Here is a 14,698-nt window from a genome sequence, read left to right as displayed (position 1 = left end):
CAAAGTCGTCTGTAAACTATCGGGCTCATCTCTCTTCCCAGGGCCATATCTATGGAGCACTCTCTCTTCCTGTGTATCTGCTTCTCTGTTCTACTTCTTAGTGTGTTTACTCCCCTGTCTTTGATGGAGCATCCATTTATTTAGTCCACAGCTGTAGGCTAGCCGTAGGCCGGGACTCAAATCGATAATGTGGTCAAATAAAAGTCCTAATTGTGATTTAGTAATATAAAAGTGAAACCTCTGAGTCTAATACAATCTAATATGCCCAGAAGGACAGATCAGTTTACAAATAAAATCAGTATTTCTCTTTGGAATTCATCAATAATATCCAACTGCCACACCTGGTCATCTAAATTTTTAGTATAACTTTCTAAATGGTCTAGTATCTAGCATTTTAGTTGTCTGGGAAATATGTTCTTATGCTTCCTTAGCAAATAAGATAGCTCGACTCTGCATACCAAATTAAGCACAAATGGAATTCATTTTCACCTTTCTTTTTTAAGGATTAATTTTTTTTAAAAATTTCTCTCTCCGTCCCCCTCCCCAGTTGTCTATTCTCTATGTCCATTCGCTGTGTGTTGTTCTGTGTCTGCTTCTATTCTTGTCAGCAGCATTGGGAATCTGTGTCTCTTTTTGTTGCATCATCTTGCTGCATCAGCTCTCCGTGTGTGCATTGCCACTCCTGGGCAGGCCGAACTTTCTTTTGTGCTGGGCAGCTCTCCTTATGGCGTGCACTCCTTGCGTGTGGGGCTCCCCTATGTGGGGGACACTCCTGCGTGGCACGGCACTCCTTGCGCACATCAGTACTGCACGTGGGCCAGCTCACCACATGGGTCAGGAGGCCCTGGGTTTGAACCCTGGACCTCCCATATGGTAGGCGGATGCTCTATCATTTGAGCCAAGTTCATCTCCCATTTCCACCTTAATTATCTGTATAGGTTTAACATCCTTTGTTGCAGTTATCATGAACATTCCCTTTCAAAACTAATGAGCAAATCACAAGCCCCAATGAATAATTCCCATTTAGTTTTACAAATAGCAAAGTCAAATAGCTTTAAGTGCCATAATGTATCACTGTTCTAAGAAGAAATCTTAATCCCAGTATATCTCATACATTTGTTCCCTCAACTGGATTGAAAGTTTGAGGTTTCAGAATTCCTGTTCCTACATCTTACAACCCGTCCTTACAACAGGTAGAATTTAGACTCAATATCATTGGAGTATGGCGGTCAGTTTGAGCCTGGGTCCTACCGTTGGGATTCAGGCATGGCTGGGCGTATCTAGAAAACTGGTGTGGTGGCTCATATGAAGAATATTTGCATGGGGTCAGAAGCATCTTCTGGGAAAGAATCCATTCTGAGGGAAGAAGGAGACAGACTAATGGGTTTGACCCAAGGGATTGACTGGGCAGAGATTCTGAATATAGCAAGGACACCATTATGCAACTCCTCCCCTCTCTCCCCAATGTCAAACAAAGAAAGTAATCCCTGAAGGAGTGGTTTCACAAAACCTTGTTCATGTTGGGCTGTGAATCACACAGAGAGTAACACAAAGGAGAGAGTTATTCTCCATTCCAGCCAACTTTGTTATCAACTCTGGTGTCAGACAGAGCAATAAGAAGCAGACTTGGCCCAATGGATAGGGCGTCCGTCTACCACATGGGAGGTCCGCGATTCAAACCCCAGGCCTCCTTGACCTGTGTGGAGCTGTCCCATGCATAGTGCTGATGCACACAAGAAGTGCCATGCCACGCAGGGATGTCCCCCGCGTAGGGGAGCCCCACGTGCAAGGAGTGCACCCCGTAAGGAGAGCCACCCAGCGCGAAAGAAATTGCAGCCTGCCCAGGAATGGTGCCGCACACACGGAGAGCTGACACAGCAAGATGAGGTGACAAAAAGAAACACAGATTCCCGATACAGCTGATAAGGACAGAAGTGGTCACAGAAGAACACACAGCAAATGGACACAGAGAGCAGACAACTGGGGGGGGGGAAGGGGAGAGAAATAAATAAAAATAAATTTTAAAAAAAGCAAACGGAGGTTAAAAATAAAAATAGTAAGAATGCTTGATTATTCCCATTTTGCTGTTATAAATATATGCACTGAATGTCTACATCCATATCCATGTACAACTTTATACACATATATGATTTTTCCCTGGGATAAATTGGGTCATAGGGATGCAGAATTTTGAAGCTGCTAAGCTTTATTTTATTTTTTAACTTTGTATGAAAGTATTGTACATGCATATACATAGAGCCAGGCCTTTTGTTTTCTTATAAATAATAGAGATGTTTATATATGAAACTTTCCTTTTACTAAAACTGTAAATACATTCTAAACCTTTTCTTTGACATTAGGGGAAATTATTTATTTTTCATATTTCTGTTTATCCCTATGGCAGACACTCTTAGCTGTCTACTCAAAAGCCATTTCCAACCCTCTTTCCCTTGCCTACTTCTAGTGATACAAGTTAGGCAAATCAAATACTTGTTTTTCCAAATTCCCTTGCAGCTAGAGATGGCCTGTCACCCAATTTGGCTAACCAACCATAGAAACCTTTTGGGGTCTTCTGGAGAAATATTTTTCCTCCGTGCTATGGTTGAAGTTTATGAAAAGAAAATCTCTGCCAGGCATAGCCTGTCGCACTCTGCCTTCAATACAGTGGTGTGAGGATGTGATCCGTGGATCTATGGCAGCCATTTTTGCAAGATTAAGAATAAAAAGTCAAAATACTGAAGACGTAACTGATAAAAGGCAGGACAGGCATGTTTTTAAAAAAGTTTATTTGTATCAATGTTACAAGCTACTCAATTAACAACTATTATAACAATAAATCTGCTTTGCTCAGTTGTTATACTCTCCCTCTCCCTGCCATTTTTATCTGTTCCTCAGTCTTGAGGGGTTTGGGATGATGTCTGCTCTGACTGCGTCAGGCTGAGAAGAGACATAGCTTATATGGGGCAGAGGGATAGAATTGCTTTATCTGCAGTTGAAGATACTATACTTGTTTTTGGGATGGGACTGATCATTTAGTTGGTTGTCCAGGGCAGACCCAGAGAACCGGAACATAGGAGTTGACTGCATGTCTGATAGGTTTCAGGGCTCAACCAGCAGATGACCAATCTGAAGGCTTTTAGTCTCTGAGAACTACACTTAACAGGTAAATTCAAAATTATAGGTTCGGATAAAAGGAATAGAAGAGTCATGACTAAGGAATTTATAAATGGGTATATCTATTTCATATTGGGGAAATAGATTTACATATATTCCCAGATAAGGCCCACTAAGAGAGTGTTAATTTCATGAGGCTGTGGTGTCTGGATGTCCTAGGCTTTGTTTACTGTGCAAGACTGGCTTTTGAAGCTACTTTTAGATTGCCAGGCCAGTCTTGAAGCCTTCCACCTCTCAATTTCTGTTCCTTAAGACAATAAGTATTAAGATTACTTAAGCCACTCTTAGTTATCACTCTATTACTTAAAACAAATGTATCTTAATTGAAACAATTTCCCTGTATTAGGTTCTCTAGAGAAACAGAATCAACAAGAGATATATATATCAATAGTATGCCATTCTATAAGAGTCTCTCACGTGACTGTGGGGATGCACAAGTCCAGGTTCCACAGGCAGGCCACAACCAGGGGCTCTGATGAAAGTCCAGTGAAGGTTCTTGACCAGTTTTGGGAGACTGTCCAAAGATGACCTGGAATCACTTCCCCTTTTAAGGCATTCAACTGATTGGATAAAAGCATCACTCATTGCTGATGGCAATCTCCCTGACTGATGTAATTGTTATCAGCTATCTATGATTTACCACTGCAGTGAATTTAATGGTGACTAAAGTCCATAAATGCCCTTGCATTACAGTTAGCCCAGTGCTTGCTTGACCAATCAACTGGGCACAATTACCTGGCCGAATTGACACATTAGCCTAACCATCACACTCCCCTTTTAAAAACAATAAAAAAATGAGCTCTTTATACCTTCCTCTCTCACCTTGTAGCCCTCTCTCCTAAGGTGGTTTTAATACTCTCCCACTCTGATTATATAATTTATAAAAGATTTTAAAATGTAAGATTCATAGATCCATTTCTGAGCAATTTTAGGATTCATCACAAATACTCATTCCCACCTATCCCTCATTCAGCCTGGTTTCCTGTGTTTTGGCAGGGGAGGCAAGGTAACCTTGAGCTGTCAAGCAGCCTTCCCCACGGCCTTACACCTCTTATCTCCTGACCCGGACCCGCCCGCGGGCCAGGCCAATACGACAGGACGTCTCCTGTCCCACCAAGCTCGGGGATCTAGAAACAAAGCAAATGACACAGAGACAGGGACAAGAGACACGAAGAATGGAGGCAAGACAGGATTCTGATCAAGCCTCGTTTATTGGGGGTAAAACATGGGAATATATACTGAGGGAAGGGAACGTGTCCACAGGTGATAGGCTAGTCTCACAGGTGACAGGCGTCCAAGGAGGGGATTGGCTGAGTGTTCGCGCCAAACCTGCGGAATTTCGCGCCTTGCGCATGCGTATTGCTGTGGTCACCTGAGTTGTAGCCAGAAGGGGAGAACAAAGAAGCAGGGAGGAAGAATAAGGAAATGACAGGGCAGATTTGTGAACTCCGCCATGTTGTGAGATCCGCCATGTTGTGGGAGGCTGTAAATAGGTCTCACAGTGGGTGGCTCCCTACAATCTCCCAGCAGTGACAAGGCCAGAGAAGAAGGTTCTACTGTAGGGCTGTCCTGCCTGCTTATCATTTCAAGACTTTACCCCAGTGCTCATTCTTCCTAGGAAGGGGACACGGTGGGACCTCTGTGCTACTACCATTTAGCTGAGTTCAAGTTAGGAATACTTAATGTTCAAACCAGAATCTTTGTCTTGAAAAAAGTACATTAGGTACCTGTGCCTGGAATATAAAGAACTTAGTGATTCCTTTAAATTGGGAGACTGCTGGAATTGTTTTCCTTTCAGCACTTATGTTTGGACTAAGCAAAGCATTTAATTGTATTACTCTTGAATGACTAGTTTCCTGTTGTTATTTAGCTAATATCCAAGTTTCCTGTGACAGGAATAAATTACAGAGCTTATTCCATCTTGTAGCCCACACCTTTCACAAACAGCCCAGGAGAAGACTGGGAGCATGTGCTCATGCTCAGTGACTGGGTGGGAAGGGACAGGCAGGTAAAGGAATACCCCTTCCTAATTTAGGGTTCAGAAACTGAGGAGGAATGGAAGGGGGACAGTGGGTCAGTGGAGGTAGAGACAAGTGCACTTGGCAGAGGCCAGGGTTCCCAGCGTAGGGGTGTTGAAAAGAACCCTGGGCTTGCAGTCAAGTGGAAAGGTTAAATGCTTTAGTCAAAGAGAAAGGAAGAAAACCTCTGCTCCATTTATTAGCCATGTGACCTTGGTCAAGTGTTTTAAACCCTTCTGAATCTCAGTATTCCTATCTGTAAAATGGGGATGCACATTGATCTGTGGTTTAAAGGAATTGCAGTATAGGATGAGCAGTTCACTGTAGAAAAATAAGAGGAATCAGATCTGAGTAAGCTGGGTATTAAAAAAAAAAGCCCCAGTTTGTGGCTGATTAGTCATGATGATTTTTTTTTTTCCTTTTTTCTTTTACACTGTGCAACTTGCTTCAGTGCCAAGGCCTATGGACAAGGCCAGGCAATATTCAGGGCTCAGTTTGCTCTGGCATGGGACACTATGAGAGGTTCAGGGGGATGGGCCTGCCATAAATCCAAACCTATGCATGGTCATGATGGGTTTTAACTGTTAACAGTTTAAATCAATTGCTGATTCTTTTGTGTTCAGACCAGGCACACCTCAGAGCTGTGTTACTTTTAGGATGCCACCTAATAATCTAGTGCCACTTTCATGCTCACTTTACAGAGAAGGAGGTAAAGGTTCAGAAAAGCCAAGAATCTTGCCCAAGGTTCCATAGCTATTGCAAGGTAGAGCAGAAACTGGGACTAGAACTAAGTAATTTGTTTTAACTTTAAATCCTGCTTAGTAACTCGACTTTCAAAAATTCCAGCCTCTGGCTGGCAATGAGAAAAATAAAGTACAGTGAATAAACCACAGAGCTTCTCCACACTTTATGTCCTTTTTCCTCTTTCCATCCTCCAAAACTTCTCAGGAATTTTGAAACTTGTTCAGAATAAGGTATAAATCACTGATACTCTTATTGAATGTTATTGTCCCTTAGGGGTATTTGCTTTCAAATCAGTGGAGTTAACTTTGCATGTAGAATTTATTGTGTCATTCAGCTGACATGTTTTAATTTTCATTTTAAACTTTTCTATGGGCACTGAAATCACAGTATGAAAAGAGATACCTGCTCTACCCCCATTGTCACATATTGCCTTTTTTTAAAAAAGATTTATTTATTTATTTATTTATTTCTCTCCCCACCCCCGCCCCAGTTATCTGTTCTCTGTGTCTGTTTGCTGTGTGTTCTTCTTTGTCTGCTTCTGTTGTTAGCGGCACGGAAATCTGTGTTTCTCTTTGTTGCGTCATCTTGTTGTGTCGGCTCTCTGTGTGGGCGGAGCCATTCCTGGGCAGGCTGCACTTTCTTTCGCGCTGGGCGGCTCTCCTTATGGGGCGCACTCCTTGCACGTGGGGCTCCCCTACGCGGGGGACACCCCTGCGTGGCATGGCACTCTTTGCACGCATCAGCACTGTGCATGGACCAGCTCCACACGGTCAAGGAGGCCTGGGGTTTGAACCGCGGACCTCCCATGTGGTAGACGGATGCCCTAACCACTGGGCCAAGTCCACTTCCCCATATTGCTTCTTACTAGGTCTCTTTCTCCAAACTCCTCCTGTCTTCCTCTTTTACCTATCTGAGGGAAGTATGAACTACATCACTTCTCTCAAAATGTGGTACCTGGACCAGCAGCCTCAGTATTACCTAGGAACTTGTTAGAAATGAAAATTCTTAGGCCCTGCCCTAGGTTTACTGAGTCACAAATTCTGGAGGTGGTACCTAGCCATCTGTGTAATTCCTCCAGGTAATTCTGATGCACCCTAATGTTTGAGAACTATTGGACTATGGAATAGAAGAAATCCTATAATTCATTCCTGTCAGAGGAAGTTAGAATAATAGCTAAATGACAGCAGGAAAAAAGTGAACAGCAATACCTATTGCATATAGAATACTAAACCCAGCTTAATTTGCTATTTTGGTGATGGCTGTCTTCTGGGCTATTGCCTTACCCTTTGCCCCTGCCCTTCTAGCATCATCTTTGTGTTCCACCCAACTCTCTCTTTAGTCCCTCTTCCTCACCCCTCCCCTTTCATGCACTCTGACTCTTTTTCATGCCCAGGCAGATACCAACAATCTTAATTTGGTAATACTGTTATCTAGATAACCCTCTCTTCCCTAACACCCCAAGTTCTGATTCCAGGGCTCTGAAATCTTAAAGGCTCAATTTCTTGAGCATTTTATTCTCTTTCTTGCAAGCTTATGGAAACAATTGCATGCATGTGCCCCACCACGGGGCATAGTTCCTATGTGTCTTACCTCTTATTGAGAAACTTAATACATTTTGTTCATCCAGCTTTCTGAGCAAAGTGATAGCACCTTGCTTATCAGCCTAATGCATTTGTTCAGTGGAGTCATTTGATCTCATTCTTACCAAAATGCAAATATATAGGTACTCACAGAAGTTGCAGATGCCCTCAGTTGGGAAGTTCCTGTTTAAAAAGGCCAACTCTTGAGATGGCAGCAAGGTGGAACTTTTTACCTTTGAGAGACACAGAAAACTCTTCAAATGCTATTTTTGCTGCCAGAGGCAACACGTATAAGGAGAGGGAGTGGGATAGATAGTGAACCTCCTTTGGAAGTTACGGGGTGCAGATTTATCTTCAGCCTTCAATCTCATCGTTGGTCATTGTGAGAGTTAAAAATTTCCAACTTTTTGCTCTTCATGCAAACCTGGTGTTCATTACTATAAGACAGTGTTTGTCAAAGTTTGGGCCTGAGTTAGCCAGCTTCAGCAGCACTTAGGGGTGCTTGTTAGCAGATTCCTGGGTGGTCCTCACCCTAGACTTCCTCCATCACCCTTCTTTCTGAGGGTGAAACTGGAATTTGCTTAGGAAGAATCTGGAAGTGATTTTTATGCATCCTAAGGTTTGACGAGATGATGGATTTGTTTCCACTCAGAATTTGCCCCCGAATAAGCGTTAATCCATGCAATGTGAATCATTTTCTAACCAGGTATTTAGTTTCCTAGGCTGTTCAAGTAAATACCATGAAATGGGTCAGGTTAAACTATGGGAATTTATTTGCTCATGATTTGAGGCCTGGGAAAAGTACAAATCAAGATGTCATCAAGGTGGTGCTTTCTTCCCTAAGATGTCGTGCTCTGGGGCTGGCTGCTGGCAATGCTTGGTCCTTAGCTTGTCACATAGCAAGGCAAACAGCACTGTCTCCTGGTCTCTCCCTTCTTTTCCAGGTTCTGTTGATGTTCAGCTTCTTGCTTTCTGTCTGAGTTTCATTCCACTTATATAGGACTCCAGTAATAGGATTAAGACCCCTCCTAATTGATTTGGGCCACACCTTAACTGAAGTAACTCATCAAAAGGTCTTACAGTGGGTTCACACCCACAGGAATGGATTAGATTTATGAACTTGTTTTTCAGGGATACATACAACTTCACACCACCATACCAGGTTCAACAGTTTTTGTTAATACCCCCACCCCTGTACTCTGCTACTTCTTGGCCGAGTGTCAAGAATCAAGGTTGAGTCAATTCGTGGACACAAACTCAGTTCCACTCTAATACATTTCCCAAATTTCCCTTCTTGTCCTCACCTGCTCTTGGAGGAACTCCAGCTTTGTTGTGAAAGCCCCGAGCACCAGGTATTTGAGAGGTTGGTAGAGGTGACTTGTTGTGGCTTATGGATCAGTATGTCAGCACAGTCACTGCCGAGGTCTACGACCATCTCCTCTCCGTCTCTGACTCCCCCCACCACTGCCCTCTGTTTACAGAGCAGTCTGAGAGACCCCAGTGATGCCAGTTCCCAGTGGCTCCCTGAGACAACCCCAGTTTCTGTGTCAAGGGTGTCATCTCCTAGCCCAGCACTCAATGAAGAGTTGGGGGAGAATAGTCCCACCTCCAACTTTGCACCTCACCCAGAGTCTCAAAGCACTGCTGCATGTACCTAGTATCTTAAACATTCCCTCATTTAAACAGTTTCTCCAATGTCTGCCTCAGATTTTTCTTCAGAGGGGTTAAAAATTGTCCAGGGAACTGGTGGGAATATATACACATACACACAAATGTCCTTTTGGTCTACCAATCCATGCAGATAAACATCTTGAGAAGTGTTCAGCCCATGAGTTCTTCAAAGAGTCAGACTCCAGATCCCAGAGAATGGCTGCTGATGATCCTGGACTCCTCTGTAACATGGCAAGGCACATGCTGGGCTCTTCCTTCTCTGAGCTTTCTTGCCTTCAACTTCCTGCTTCTTTGGTTCTCTCTGATTCTGTGGTTTTCTTTCTGTCTTTCTTTCCATATTCATTCTGTTAATAAAGGATTTCAATAAGAGTGTTAAGACTCACCCTGGACCACACCTTATTTGAATATACCTAATCAAAGGCCTTTAACTGAACTAACATAACCAAGTTCCCACTCACAATAGGCTCAAACCCATAAGAATGGACCATGATTTTCTGGGGAATATAGTCTTAAACTACCACAGTTGGCAATGGGATTTTGAGGAAGAGAGCATCTTTGCAACCCTTTACATGATGATCTTTGGGTCTTCAGAAATGAACATCTTTAAGAAATAGTTTTGTGGCTAGTAGGGAGAACTTGAGAGGGGCTTTTTAAATATTTTTAAATGTTTAAATGTAATTGTAAGAATACACTTTCATCTCATAGCTAAATGCCTTGGGGTTTGTGTCTCTCACACAGGGTGTTTTTGATTTGATGTTTTAAAAACAATTCTTTAGCCCTGGAGCAATTACTGAAATGATGGACAGAATCACATTGTCACAGATTGGCCTAATGGACTAGAAGGTAGCCTGCTTATCCTGGATCTCAAAACAGAGAGAACCTCAGGCAGGCATCAGTTTGCTTCAGTTTGGCTGCCCAGGTGTTGCCATGGAGAGTTATTACCCCAGTAATCTCTATGGATGTTTCTCTTGTTAAATCTTAAATGAGAATTATAGTTTTCCCTGAAATTTGGTTTTCTGTTAATACTAAGAGAGGAAGAATGGAGTGACTAAGTGGACATAATTGGGACCTCGATTTCAAAAGGTCCAGTATAAGGAGTATAAGACAGATCCCCCATATGTGGAATTTACATAGAAAATTATGTGGAACTGTTCTATAACGCTTGTGCCACTTATCCAGATTAAGGATAAAAATAGAGTCAGAGTAGAAACAGGAGGGGATGAAGGGTAGATTTCTTAGGAGAGAAAGGCTCTCGTTATGAGCTCCCTCTTTCCGCTCTTAAGGGCAGGATGGCATGAAGGCTACTTCCATCTTAAGTCTAGCCTTCCATGGGACCTCTTGGAGCACTAGATATGTGCTTCCTGAAATTGAGAAATACGGGGAATAGAGGGCCTGATTCACAGCTGAGAAAACTTGAATCTTGTGGCAGCAGAGTTGAGGCAGTTAGGTAGGGATGGGCTTGCCAGAATTCCCATGGAGCAGATGTGGACCCCCTGGGTGAAAGAGCTGGCCTGGACCTGCCTGAATCCTAATGAAGAGTGCTTTTGCCAGAGGGAAGGGGGCTCCACAGTGAGAGTATTTGTGGAGTGAACCCCTGGAAAAGCAGAAACTGAGGGGGACTGAGAGCTGTCAGATGAAGGAAAACTGGCATTGTGTACATCATGTGATTGTAGCTGGAGTGGCTCTTAGGGGGCTCCCCTACCTACCCTCCTTTGAATCTACAAAAGAGCCCACAAAAGTAAGAACTGGGTTTAAACATCTGCCAGACCACAGAAGCAAATCTAGCTGAGAGGTGTATCAGTTTCAGGAAGCTATTTCTTGTTCCTTACCATGCCTTATCCTACCCCTGCACTGACCCAAGAAACAGGGTGAGAGGTAGAGAAGAAGTCAAAATGTGCCCTCACCAAACTGAATCTGTGAAAATTAGGAAAAGTACTATGAATATGAATGACTTCACACACACCCCACCCCCGCCCCAGAGCAGTTATTCAGTGCTCAACTTGTATAACTGTAAGTGATAACCCTGGGACAAAACCAACCACATCATTTTTTGCCACTGCTTGAAATTGGTCTTGGGAAGTGGACGTAGCTCAACTGGCAGAGCGTCCATCTACCATATGGAGGGTCCAGGGTTAGATTCCCAGGGCCTCCTGACCTGTGTGGTGACCTGGCCCATGTGCAGTGATGATGTGTGCAAGGAGTGCTGTGCCATGCAGGAGCGCCCCCACGTAGGGATGCCTCACACACAAGGAGTGCGCCCTGGAAGGAGAGCTGCCCCGCAAAAAAAAAAAAAAGCATAGCCCTCCCAGGAGTGGCACCGCACACATGGAGAGCTAACGCAGCAAGATGATGCAAAAAAAGAGACACAGATTCCCAGTGCCGCCAGATAATGCAAACAGACAAGGAAGAACACACAGCGAATGGACACAGAGAGGAAAAAAAAAGGGGGGAGGGGAATAAAATAAAAAATAAAAAAATAAAATAAAATAAATTTGTTTTAAAAAATTGGTCTGAATGGAGGACAGGTGTGCATTTAATGCTAAATCAAATATGAAGTTTTGATTCATATCGTGGACTGAACCGTTAAATTACTTAGTTGATCTGGTAGGGGGAGTGAAAGATTATGCTCATTGAATTAATTGTAAAGGGTCAATATCCTTTAAATTAAAATACAACTTTAGTTTAAAGTTGCATTTTGATTATAACTCAATTTGTGCCTGTCAGAATATGAGGGAGAAGAGAGAAGAGATTGAAATGTTAAGTGGGTTAGACTGACTAGGCTTACCTTACAGTTCTGAACAAGTGTTTATATTGGAAAAATAACAAACAGGCTTGTCTCATGTACTAGGACTTTTTAAGTTGAAAAGTTACAAGCAATCAAGGAAGATTCCTGGGAGGGTAAGAAAGGAAGATAAAGGTGGACCCCTGGAATGAGTCTAGTTGGTGTTGCTTGAAGAATGAAGATGAAGTTCTCCAGATAATGGAATTGTGATACAACTATAACAAAGATAGAACATGGCTCAAGGCCACCCTTCAGTATGGAAACTGCTGAGTTTATACATGAAAGGCGTCAGGTTTGATACAGGACTTTGGGAAAGGTCTGAAAGACATACAGTTTGTGTAGGCAACCAGAAACTGAAATCTCTTGTAAATATGGGTATGTAGCTAACTTAGTTAAGGGGATTCCTTACCTAAGACATCAAGGTTAAGACCAGGTGCTTGGCTGGCTCTGCCTACAAAGTTCACTATGCAGGACTGATTTACAATACCTGAAGAGATTCTTTAGGGCTCCCGTATTTGCAAAGAACAAAAGGGCTTATCTGAGAACAAAAATATCACTATGGATGAATGATATATAGTCTGCTAAAAAAAGAACATTTGCTTGCAAAAACATTTGCATGCATGTCAAGGATGAATGTAATACACATTACGGGTATCTTATGGCTTTAGTTCCAATTCCTTCTCAAGATTTGGGAAACTCCTAGCCATGAGTGGCTAATCTCAGAATCTCAAATCTGATCATAACCTACTTTTTCCAAATCCTCTTCTGGTCCTGGCCTGTGCTGGTTGCTAGAGTTTCACCGGAATATTCTCAGCATCTCCCAGGGCATTAGGGGTATTTGCCACTATGTTTCAATGCTACTCTGGCCTTGCTTCCTTTTGGTTTCTGGGGCTTCCCATACTGAGTTTGCTATTGCTACATTTTCCTCCACATTTTGCCCTCTGCATGGCCTCTGAAGACTTTTTCTTAAGCACCCGTTCAGCCTCCAGACCTCTAAAGCAGTGTTTTGTATCTTTTATCTATCATGGCACATTGAGAAAATATTTTTTTTGTGACCACTATAACAAATTGGCAAGATTTATGGAAGCTGCAGGGACTGAAGGTGACCCTCTCAGGGCTTCAACCTCTTGAAGGGGACAGTGGCTTGAGTATACTTATACAGGGGTGCTCTAATGTAATGGAGCCTGCCTGGGTCACATGACTACAAGCTCAATGTTTGTAGTGATTTCCTATCTCTTTCTGGTCCCACTTACCTCCACTTACTTTACAGTAGGCTGTGCTGTCCCACTCAGTAGATTCGAGCCTCTTAGCCAGCACTAGCCTCATACTGCCTATAACCATGCTACTCCGAGTGTGGGCCTTGGGTCAGCACTATACACATCACTTGGCAACTTGTTAGAAATGTAGAATCTCAGGCCATACAACAGATTTACTGAATAGGAATCTGCATTCCTTTTCCATTCATTTAGGTCTTCTTATTCCTTCAGGTTATTCTGATTGTCTTCCCCCATCAGTCTAATGGTATGTTTCTCTTCTCTGGAAACAGAGTCATCCAAGTCCCCTCTTTGAGAAAGAAACAGGAAACAGAAAAATGAGTCTTCCCATTAAGAAGGAAATCAGTTTTAATAAGGTAGTTCTGAGGGAAACACACAGACCATTTATTCCAACACTATTTGTAAATTGCTTTCTTTTTTCTATTTGCTGATAAGAAAAGCCAAGGAATTCCAAATATTTTTGACCTTCAGTAACTAAATATTTTCTCATTAATCAGATGGTGACAACGTCTCAAATAAACTTGACTCTGTTATTCTAGGTGGTAAATTTCTTGGCCATTTAGTGTAAAGTAGCATGTTAAGGACTCTCTTGCTGTCAAATTATTTTATTATGAGAATCTATTTATATCCATCTGATATGTAGACTTAAATAAATCCTAGAGAGTTTTTAATCTGTTCCTGCCAAAAGTTAAGTTCTCTGCTCTACCATTCTAAAAACCATATTATAATTTCTGATATGTGAACATCAGTTTTCTGTCTCCCCTTGTATAGTGGTTAAAATAAAACCAAAACATAAGCCAAAGCTCTGTTTATTCTTTAATTCTACACTTTCAGCACACTGAGCCTATCATCTTTGGCAGGATAAAATATCTTCAGGACAGAGTATTGTTAAGACTGTCCCTCCGGTCTCTGAACAGATCCTTGATTTATTATATTTTGTGATTTTGCTTTATAAACTGTCTCCTTTGGCTGCTAGAAACCAGTGTTTTGTAGCCAAATTCTGCTTTCTATTACTGATGGAAATTATGTTCATGACTAAAGCAATACCTTATATTATTTTTTAAAATTCTGTGAATAATCTCATCCTCCGAGGAGTGAGTTACTTCTGTTCTGCTGGGAGAGTTCTACAGATATGTGCCAGGTTCTGTTGAATGAGGAAATGTGACCTTAAGGGTCAGTTTGACCATTTAAAAGAAAACCAAATATGGAACCAGAATCTGGCCCGAACACCTTCAGTGTATATGAGTGCCTATGTCTCGTGGAAAGTCTATGCCAGAAATCCTACATCAGGAACCTCTGTTAGTCTTTTAGGAAAAGTCTCTGTGACCCTCTAGGTTTTAGACTTTTACTGGGACTGAGGATTGAGTGATTGTAGATGAAGTGGTGCTTCTTTCCTACTTTCTTTGGAGGTAGCATAGTATGAGAAGGGGGTGGTTTGAATCAAATATCAGGTTT

General features: G+C 42.3%; 1 protein-coding gene and 1 non-coding gene across 7 annotated transcripts in view; one reads left to right on the top strand and one right to left on the bottom strand.

The window, feature by feature from the left end:
- The window catches only part of RRM2B (ribonucleotide reductase regulatory TP53 inducible subunit M2B), a 158,080-nt gene that overhangs the window by 64,287 nt on the left and 79,095 nt on the right, over positions 1–14,698 (top strand). The gene's annotated exons all lie outside the window — the stretch shown is intronic.
- On the bottom strand, positions 5,624–5,753 carry LOC111759989 (small nucleolar RNA SNORA42/SNORA80 family). Its single transcript, XR_002793806.1, has one exon. It is a non-coding gene; the product is annotated as a small nucleolar RNA SNORA42/SNORA80 family (small nucleolar RNA).

This window comes from Dasypus novemcinctus, chromosome 14, assembly GCF_030445035.2.
Source record: "Dasypus novemcinctus isolate mDasNov1 chromosome 14, mDasNov1.1.hap2, whole genome shotgun sequence".
Taxonomy (NCBI): domain Eukaryota; kingdom Metazoa; phylum Chordata; class Mammalia; order Cingulata; family Dasypodidae; genus Dasypus; species Dasypus novemcinctus.
Note: the sequence above shows the minus strand (reverse complement) of the source record. Positions and strands in the feature narration are given on the sequence as shown.